Source organism: Morone saxatilis, unplaced genomic scaffold, assembly GCF_004916995.1.
Source record: "Morone saxatilis isolate NCDOM2014 unplaced genomic scaffold, NCSU_SB_2.0 Contig15, whole genome shotgun sequence".
Classification (NCBI taxonomy): domain Eukaryota; kingdom Metazoa; phylum Chordata; class Actinopteri; family Moronidae; genus Morone; species Morone saxatilis.
In genome coordinates this window covers 15,720,288-15,730,251 of record NW_023339707.1, presented here as the reverse complement: position 1 = coordinate 15,730,251, position 9,964 = coordinate 15,720,288, and positions in this window count along the sequence as shown.

The following is a 9,964-nucleotide window of genomic DNA, read 5'->3' as shown; positions in this document are numbered from 1 at the left end:
TTTGTTTTGTCTTATTTTGGTTGTTTTTTGGAAGAAATTGTGTCCATATTTTGCCTTATTTTAAAGTCATTGATAATGGCAATTAATTACCTCTCAGACTTTTTTTCTTGCAGCCTATCTAAGATCTGTGAGTCATACTGAACAACATTTCTATATCATTAATTAATAACCACCCCTCCCCCCCACACATCATCACTCATCATCACACACACACACACAAACACCGATGACAGTAGCGCCAAAGCACACTCAGTAGCTCACAGCTCTCATAGAGACATTTTTTCAGAGCTTCAGGTAAATTATTATATCTTTTTAAGAACCTATTTACACCGACCTCTAAATTGCTTGCATGTCATTTGTCCTTGGTCTTTATTTTATTTTCAGACTTAAGATTGATGTGGAAACTCTTGGATCAAAGCCCACTGGCCTGCTGTGATTAGATCACCGGGTCTGGCCGTTTATGTGGCGCTGCAGGGAGATTCCTATACATGCTGTTGGCCTCTGCTGGCATGCTGACTTCTGCAGAAACCCCGCCGTCACAAGAGCGCACGGTAAAAGGAGATCTTTGACCTTGCAACATACCGGGGAAGAGATGAAAACCTCAGATTTAGATTAAGTGGTAAAACAATTTTGGGTTTTCGGCGTGCATGGCTTTGAATACACTTAAAGGCTCAATCTGACTAGTTGTTACACAATGTCAGTCGTTAAAAAAAAGTCCCGTGTCTGTCGCCTTTACGCGCTGAGCCAGACCTCAGCTTCAAAATAATCCCCAGTGCGCGGCTGCGGGTGTGATATTTTTATGGTTAACATTAATGGAATTTATGATTGCCATGTGTCAACACACTTGCAGTATCTTAAAATACTGTATTCCGTATAACCTTTGCTGCGTGCGAATGTGCGCGCAAAATCTCCAATCCTGTTAGGTTTGCTGTACAAATGAGCGTGCAACATTAAAAGGGGGGGCTTCATGACTTCGCTACACAAAAATATCAACAAACAGTGTCGTTCCTCAATCTGCATGTCCGGATAGTATGACAATAGAAGCAGAGAAGTAGAAAGAAGAAGGGAGTAAGTGTTGATCTGGTCCCGGTCTAGAGTTTCTGGTGTCAGAACATTATCTGCCCCGTGTCTGCACATTCTCAAGGACAAAACCGCTAGGCAGAGAATCAACCAATGAGACCCAAGGAAGGCGAGTCTAGTTTACATTCTCCCCCTCTCTCTCTCTCTCTTTCTCTCTCTCTCTCTCTCTCTGGACAGCCGCTGCAGCCTGGGGGCATGAGTGCAGCTGGGGTGAACCAGGAGAGAAAGAGAGACAGAGAGAGAGAGAGAGAGAGAGAGATTTACAGTTATGATAATATCACCACAAAAACAACTGTTTTTAGTTATCTACAAGGGACCCCTTTTTCACCTTCTTGTTCAGATGTGATATAAAAGCTGCTGTGTGAGAGTGTGAGTGAGTCAGACACACAAGAAGAGGAAACCAGGCTTGGTGTGTTATGTACAGTATCAGTAGGGTCTGTTATGACTTCAGAACTCAACACACATGTTGAAGCTCAGCTGGACTCAGAAAAAACAGAACAGTAACAAAAATTACAAAACAGTCATTTCTATTAAATGTGAAAAGAAAAGCTGTCTGACTGTGAACTGTTTGACAAGAGAGGCTCAAGTTCTATTTACACCTCCTTTATGATAAATCTCTAAAAGCAATAAATTAATATTGGACCATTATTATTATTGACGATCTGATTTATAAATCACTGCACGGAAACTGACCCACTAAGGTGCATTTGTGTAACGTTTTGTTGCATCATCACTGACTCTTATGAATTAAATGTGCACAAATAGAACGCTGCAGAGACGACGTTTCACAGATTTTTAAATTTTACATTTTGTAAAATATAGCATATTTTGTCAGTGATTTGTAGTGCTTCGTAAAGAAATTGACAGCGGGAAATTGTTAGGAGAAAAAAAAAGAAGAAAGGGGAAAGTAGGGAGAAAAAGGCAGAGGGGGAAAGTAGAGGAAAGCATCAGGCTCAGCTCAGCGGAAGAGCCAAGGACACAGTGACCAGGCGTACTGTAATGATTTTAGTCTCCGATCACACATTCACGCCCCCCCACAGAGATCCTATCTGCATTCAGCCTACTCTGCCAGCCTCCAGCTCCTTGTATCAGCAGCAGCAGCAGCAGCGAAGAGACCGGGCACGGCAGCCCCCAAAACCTGGCCTGCTTCTGTTCATCACACTAGACCCCACAGCGTTTTTTTAAGCTCCAGTCAGCTACAGCAGGTCAGCGGCTTTTTAGAAACTCTCCAAGATTAGTCTGAGCCCTGCTGCAGGTATTTCAAAGCTCTGATGTGTGTTGTATTCTGCCTGCTCATACAATCACACCTGAAACACGGTGAACTCATTTGCATCTTGCATAATTTAAAAAAAAAAAGTGTGTGTTTGCTAATTTTACTGTATTTACTCCATTCACACAGCCACATATGGTTATCTTAATTACCACCAGCTTCTATGTGGTTTGAACTCCGTCTGTCTTATCATGTCGATTTAATTACATTCAGATAAAATTCCATTTAGGTATGTTACGCATAAAACACACACACAGACACTTACACTGAGATACACGCAGACATGCACACGCACAAGCAGTCCAGCCCACTGCCACACCAGCGGTCCATTGACTTTCATTGGAAGTGACTTCCCTGCTACTCTAAATCACAATGATTTCCCAGGGAATTAAAGCAGGCTTTTCCCAGGAGACACACACAGACACACAGACACACACACACACACACACACTAGAGAACATTAACCAGTTAGTGGGAAGGTTTTTTAGAGTGTCTGTGAGTGTGTTAGTGTTCACCTACCAATGAAAACACAACGAGAATAAGGGAGGAAAAAAATATGTTGCTCTAATTAGTCTTTGTCTATTTGCGTTTAACTTACTAATGTTGAGTGTTGTCAGACTTTCCAACTATTCACCATATCTCACAGGTGTGTGTGTGTGTTTCAGGCTGGCTGTTGGAACCTCAGTTTTCAGCGCACTGGACCCGAGTCAATGGCAATCAATCTTCACTGTCTTCTTCTCCTCATCTCTCCCTCATCTCGCTCTCCATCCTTCCCTTCATCTTCTCTCTTTCAATCCTCAGCCGAGCCCAGCGCTGTCTGCAGTTCCGATCAAGACGGCATCACTGTGTCTGTTAATTATCTTCAGCCTGTTACACCCCATACACACACCCACAAATACACACAAAAGATGCATACTCTTAAATAATTGTGCACAAATAATCACGTCACTCCTTTGACTTCCAATTTACAAACAGGTGGACATGTATATATTTTCTTATAATATGTGGTCATTACATGCTGACATACACATAGACACACGCATAGGAACATAAACACACACTGACCCATACTTGCATCTAAAGTGTGTGGTTCATAGTTGGTTTTAAATTAAATTTGATGTGGAAAATAACAACTGGCTGAAAATATGACTTCTCTTATAATAAATAGTTGCCCGATGCCTGACAGTAACTCTACAATGATAACTTTTTATAACTGTACGTTCAAGTTATACCGTAATTACATCAACATTTTTGATAATATGTCAAAAGGCTCCATTTCCACATGGTTGCAGACGAGAAGTAGCCGCTGCTTTCCGCTGACCTCGTCCACCGCAGCCTCTGTCTGTGATGAATTTGTACCTTCATGGTCACAACCAGTCAATGGTCTGTATGATGGATACCTATGGCCATGGCCGCAGTGAGTCGATGAAAGTGACCCATGTGTACATCTCTGCTTCCGGGATGTGAAACCCAATTCCGGGTGGGATTGATCCATGTCTGGCCGCTGCGGGGATAAGGCCAGAGGGAGAAGATAAGAGCAGACACCGAGCGGTCAATGATACGTTTGAACCATCAACCTCTAATGCAAACAGGACGCTATGATGTCTCCCCACCTCCGACTTTTAAAGGTGTACAGACTATATTTTATTAGGACACGTGACAGGCACAAGCACTGCTGACTTTCACTTAAAATCAGTGGTGAAGGAAGTATTCAGATCTTCTATACAGAACAATGCAATATAAATGGACTCTTATACAGTAAAAGTCCTGCATCGATACTTAAGTAAAAGTACATTTAAGTATTATTATTATTATTATTATTATTATTATTATAATAGTATTAAAAATACTCATAATGGATAAAAATGGCCGTTATAAGGATTATTACTGATGCCATTAACATGTAAGCAGCATTTTACTAGTTGGAGGTGAAGCTAATTTTAACTATATACACTGTTGATCTTACAAGCTCCTTCTATGTAGTGGAGTAGAAGTATTAGGTTCCTCAGATTTACACTTAAAAACAGTACTTTAGTTACAATCCATCACAAAAGAAAAATATTAAAAATGTTTTTACAACACTTTTACTTTTATTCTATTTACTACTTTTTTAATATCATTGTAAAGTATCTTTGAATTTTTGAGTGCTCATCAGACAAAACAAGCAATTTCAAGAGAAATCGTGATGGACCTTTTCACTATTCACTGACACTAATTGACTAGACCAAATTAACAAATTGCGAAGCCAATTATCTCAGTTAAAATGTCTATAAATATAATTTTCTACTGACCAATACACTTATAGATGTATATCTTACCTGTCAATTAACTCTGCCTAGTACCTGGCTTGCCTTGCATGAGCGCTGTCGGTGTGCTGTATCATCTCCACCCTGTGTACTGTGCTCTGGCCTGTTGTCGCCCTGAGATGTGAAGTAAATAATTGAATGGATCCATTAATAAATAAAGTGCAGGGGGAGAGAGGAAGAGGAGGGAGGGAGAGGAGAGATGGGAGAGACAGGTCACTCATCTTTACAATCACCGTGCGGGGAGTGGCATGACTGCAAACACGCTGCCACTTCTCTCTCTCTCTCCCTCTGTGCTCTTCTTCTCCCTAGGAGGTGTCTGGACATAAGTATTAGCTGTAGTGAACTCTGACTCTGAGCTCGGAGCAGGATGTGGCATTTCAACACATTTCCTCTCTGATCCACCGGGACAAGGCTACTTCCTGTAAAACAGGTGGAGGGAGGTAACATGGAGCTACCGCCACAAAGCCGGGCCAAGTCTACTTTCGACCCAGCCAAACTGTTTTCCAGTAGGCCTTGGTAAATTCCAATTGGTGGGTGTTATTTCTATATGCTATAGCCTGCTTTTTAATATAAAAACCTGCCGAGGGAGCCGTAACTGGAAAAGCGAATATGAAGTTGTGGTTTTGAACCATATAGAATTTTACGAGGATTCATTATCAGGTATTGAAAAGCTGCAGTAGTTTGCTGAAAATGTATGTCTCCTGTTACAGGAGGTGCCGTTTTTGGCCAATACTAACTTACAGACATCACTCCAATATTTATTTCTGCCTATATTTGCACGTTGTTTGGGAAACAAATCAGAAGATGCGATTCTTGGCCGAAACACCAAATAAAGAGATCGAATCCAAGTTCTACCAGCAAAACAAAAAAAACTGCCCTTAAGTCCCATCACTGCTCTTACATGCCCAGAAATTATATATTTTTTTCTCTCTACTAATTCTATACTAATGCTTACTCACTGCTCTTTGCTCTCTCTCACCCATTCACCCAATTCTCGCATTTGCTCTCTTGGTTTCCCCTTGTTTTCTCTTTCTCTGGGCCTTCTTTTTTATTTTACAGCCTGATCTCTATTTAGATTTCCTCGTTTGGAGTTGCCACAACGCTCCCCGCTGCCAACATCTGTAAGTGGTTTAGAGGCAAGAGACACTATGGAAAAACATCAAAAAATAAAAAGAGCAGAACGGCTCTCTACTACCAGGGTTAGATAGAACAGAGGCTGTGAAAAGGATACAAACTGCACTGTGATCACAGGCACACGCAGGCCAGGCTCCGTCTGACTGAAAATATAAGGTTGGCGTGGAAGGAGACAAGTGTCTGAATCAGGGAAAGACATTCATACACTCTGCGAAAAACATAGCTGCAGTACCTGCACATACTGTAGCTTAGGTGGGTCCGTGTGGTGTGTGGAGTTCTTGGGACCCCACAGTTTGGGGTTTAATATGGATTGACCTCAATCACGTGTCAGGTTTAAGGCAGATTGGATTTAAGCTGCAGCACTTTTAAAGAGATTATGTTATTGTAACAGATTAGGGGAAGTAGATACATTGAAGGGAGCTAATGAGGGGTTTCTCCCCTCCCCAGCTGCCAGCCTAATTCAGTGCTCACTGTCCTGTTGATAATACACACTACAATAGTATTACTGTGGCATTACAGGCTTTACAGTGTTGTGGCAGTGAGAGCCACTCTGTTGACAGAGCAGTGGAGGTTCAGACGGTTGTGCGTTGCATTTACTATGCTATTTTTGCGTGAGCATGTGGCTTCTCTTTATACACATGTGTAAGGGGGAGAGAGAGGGAGAGTTTGTGTGTACAGTAGGGTCTCATTAGGTAATGAGGATGATTACGCTGCATTAGGTGGTGGAGAAGAGAGGCAACAGCCACAGGGTGGGAGGGGAGAAGAGAACATGTGTCTGTGATTTGCGGCTTAAGCACATACCATTTAATTGACACAAGCTCTCTCTGTCTCCTGATTGGTGCAGAGCTGTCCTCTGCATGTCTGCTTGGCCCTCTCTCTGTCCTTGACTCGGAGGGCAGAGAGACAGATGTGGTGTGAAAGGGGCGGAGTAGGGGGATACAGAGAGTGTGGAAAGGTACTGGACTGAAAGTCGGCTACAGTTAGAGGTGGAGAGTGGAATATTGGACGTGTGTAAGAGTGTTTTGTAGGTCAGTCCGTCGCTGCCATGTAAAGCAGAGGAATAAGATGGAAAGGTTTTGTCTGGGAGTCCCCATGACAGATTGTTAAGTAATGCTGTATGACTCTTCTAAAGGCGGAGTGGAGAAACTACGCGAGCATCAGCCAACCTTACAGGAGCAGTTGCCTGGATGTGTGAAGACAGGCTTCCCTTTGCATGGAGCTGCCCTCTCTATTCCCCTTCTATAAGTAGGCAGGTATTTTTACCCAGGATAAAGTGCTGACCCAGTCTCAGGTAATTACACCCCTGTTGGGCTTTGGCACAGACATGTCAGGGCGGTGCTGAGTGCACCTTACACCCTAGCTACGGGTAAACCACACTTATCTCACTATTTACAAGCGAGTATAGCGCCTCACTCCACATGAGAGAGAGGGAGGAGGGCATACCTTGGCAAAGCCAGGAAACCTTTCTCCTGGCAGAGGCCCGATGACATCCCATCCTCCATCAAAGAACACAAAAGGACACATAAGAAATGAAACTATATTCTATATTTATGCAGAGGTTGTAATCAAAGTAAGGAAAAGCAACATAAATACTGCCAAACTGAAGGATTCTAGCAATGTTGTGCCCGTGTGTGGTACATTTGCTGGCATGAATTCAATCCAATAATCCCTAAGAGGGTTAGGCATGTTCTAATCACTTCTAACATAATAACGTTGAATGATCATGAATGATGCATATCTTACTTGGAAGCGGTTTTCAAAGAAAACAATGGCTCTATTAACATGTCAGGATGTGTTGATGTTTCAAAATAATTTGAGGAGGATGACACTGACTTTGTTTTTAGAGTTGTTAATAACATAATAATACAATACCACCATATGAGCCTATCTAAACATACAGTACATGGAGGTATTTAAGGTGGGCCAACAGAACCTGAGGGTGTCTGGGCCAAATTCTGTTTCATTTTCAGGCTCAAACCTAAACCATATGCAACACCACTCAACATTCAATGTTACTGTTTTTCATATGAAAATTACAATGATAGACTAATTACAGCGCACACTGATCATTCTGTCCTTGTCTCTCACACACATCACAAGTAATGGAATATAAACAAGTTGTAACTTGCTCGCTTTCTAAGTTTGACTGTATTGGATCGATATTTAGAGACAATATAAAAAAATCGAATGTGTAAGGCAGAACTTCAGTCCAACGGTTTTCTGCATTTTAGAACACTTTTTCACAACAAGGAAAATTGACTCTTTGATTGACTTTAATAAAGACAAACAGTTTTGATATAAAAAAATATGGGCTTTAAGCTTTGGGCTGAGGTTTTTCAGTTGTTGGTCCAGACTGGGCTCTGGCCCGAACAAGGGTGGGTCAGACTTGTTTTACTAGCATCAAAAGGATGGAGGATTCAAATTATGATCACTTTGAATGGTTCTGTTTAACAATGATTACTCTGTGTGTAAAAAGTTGTACCAAACCCATAACAATAAAAACATAACTAACCACCACAAGGCAAATAAAGTGTGTTGGTGTTTTTTATCATGAACATACCCTGTATTTAATGTTATTGTAGAGATGGTATTAGCCCAGTTTCAGCCTCCATTCCATGTGTACTGTAGTCCTCTACTACATGCCTGTAAGACAGTCTGCACTAAAGCCACTGAACATGTGTTTTCAGACTTTGTGAGTAGAGCAGGAAATCTTTAGACCCAGTTGTCTTTACAAGAGACTTTCTCCAGTATCTATATATCTTCTCTCCCATTAAATGCATGTTATATGGAAACTATGTGCTGTGTGTTGCTAGGCAAAGCAGAGGCTAAGGGAAATGGCTGTGGTCAGACCATAGTCCTTGAAAGAGAGGAGGAGAGGAAAGCAAGAAGAGAGACTGGGAGAAAAGAAAAAATGGAAAAGTAAAGCACTTTTTGAATTTGAATAATTTACCTATATATGCCTGTACACATATGTTCGTGTACACACGCATATGAATACATGCACATTGCACAAACAATGTCTGTTCCAGCTGAGGTGCTGTTTGTAATAATACGCTGGTGGGAATGTGCCACTGCACGTTAATTCTCCCTTCACGCTTGCGTTGAGGAACACAGAGCCTCTAATTGATGCTAAACAAACTGCTGACCCAGACTCAGGATGAAGGTCTGTCACTGAGGCACACGCAGAAACACACACTGGTACACAAACCATAAAATGTACTATTTGCCCCAAATCCAAAAGACGTGAACATGCACAACTCCAGCTGAACAAATCCAAGGGTTCCCAAATTGTCACACACTTTTTGTGCGTTTTATAAGAGGCTTATAGGTGCAGAGCTTGAAAGTCATCCACCACATGCACAAGAATGAGAAGCCTAGGTGGCAATCTGCAATGTCCTTGGCTTTTTGGAGGTGCATTTGGGAGTGTGTGTGTATGCCTGCGTTAGGAGAACCTTCTGGAGGGTGGGGGGCCTGAGAAGGTAAACTCCTACTCATCCTTGTCACACACACAAACACAGGCATACATACACACATGCCGGCCCCTAAAGGAAGCTCCAGGGAGGCACAACGACGCCTTTGTGCGGGCCAGATTTCCCATGTCTCCCTGCTCCGGCACACAGATAGATCATCTCAGTATAGCCTGCTGCATGAAGGGCAAGTGCATGCACGCCGTGCAGAGAAAAAGAGGGAGGGAGAAAGAGAGTGGGAAAGAAGTTAAAACCCAAACCACTTCTTTCCCTTCTCTTTTCACACTTTCCCCTTGTCTCATGTCTCCCATGTCTTTCCCTCTTTTTCTCCCTTTGTACACTCCCCCTTTTCTCTCCCTCTCTCCGCAGAGGAATCCAGTCTCTCCGTTGGGATTGAAGCTCTTTGAAGGTGATCCAGAACTGTACTGCTCGCTGCCTCTGCTCTCCTCCCTCTCCTCCCTCTCCTCCCTACCTCCCGCCCTCACCCCCCCTTTCCCCATCTACCCCCCCTTTCCCCATCTCCCACCCAACCCCCTTAGCCCTCAGGGGGCCTGGATCCTGCTCAACCGAGAGCAGCCGTGCTCCAAATCCAGGCCCGGGCTCAACGTTCCTGCCGCAGGCCTCGCTGGCTGTCCCACTGCACCACAGAGAGACAGAGAGGTGGGAGGCCTGGGAAGAGAAGAGCAAAGGGGGAGATGACAGAGGAA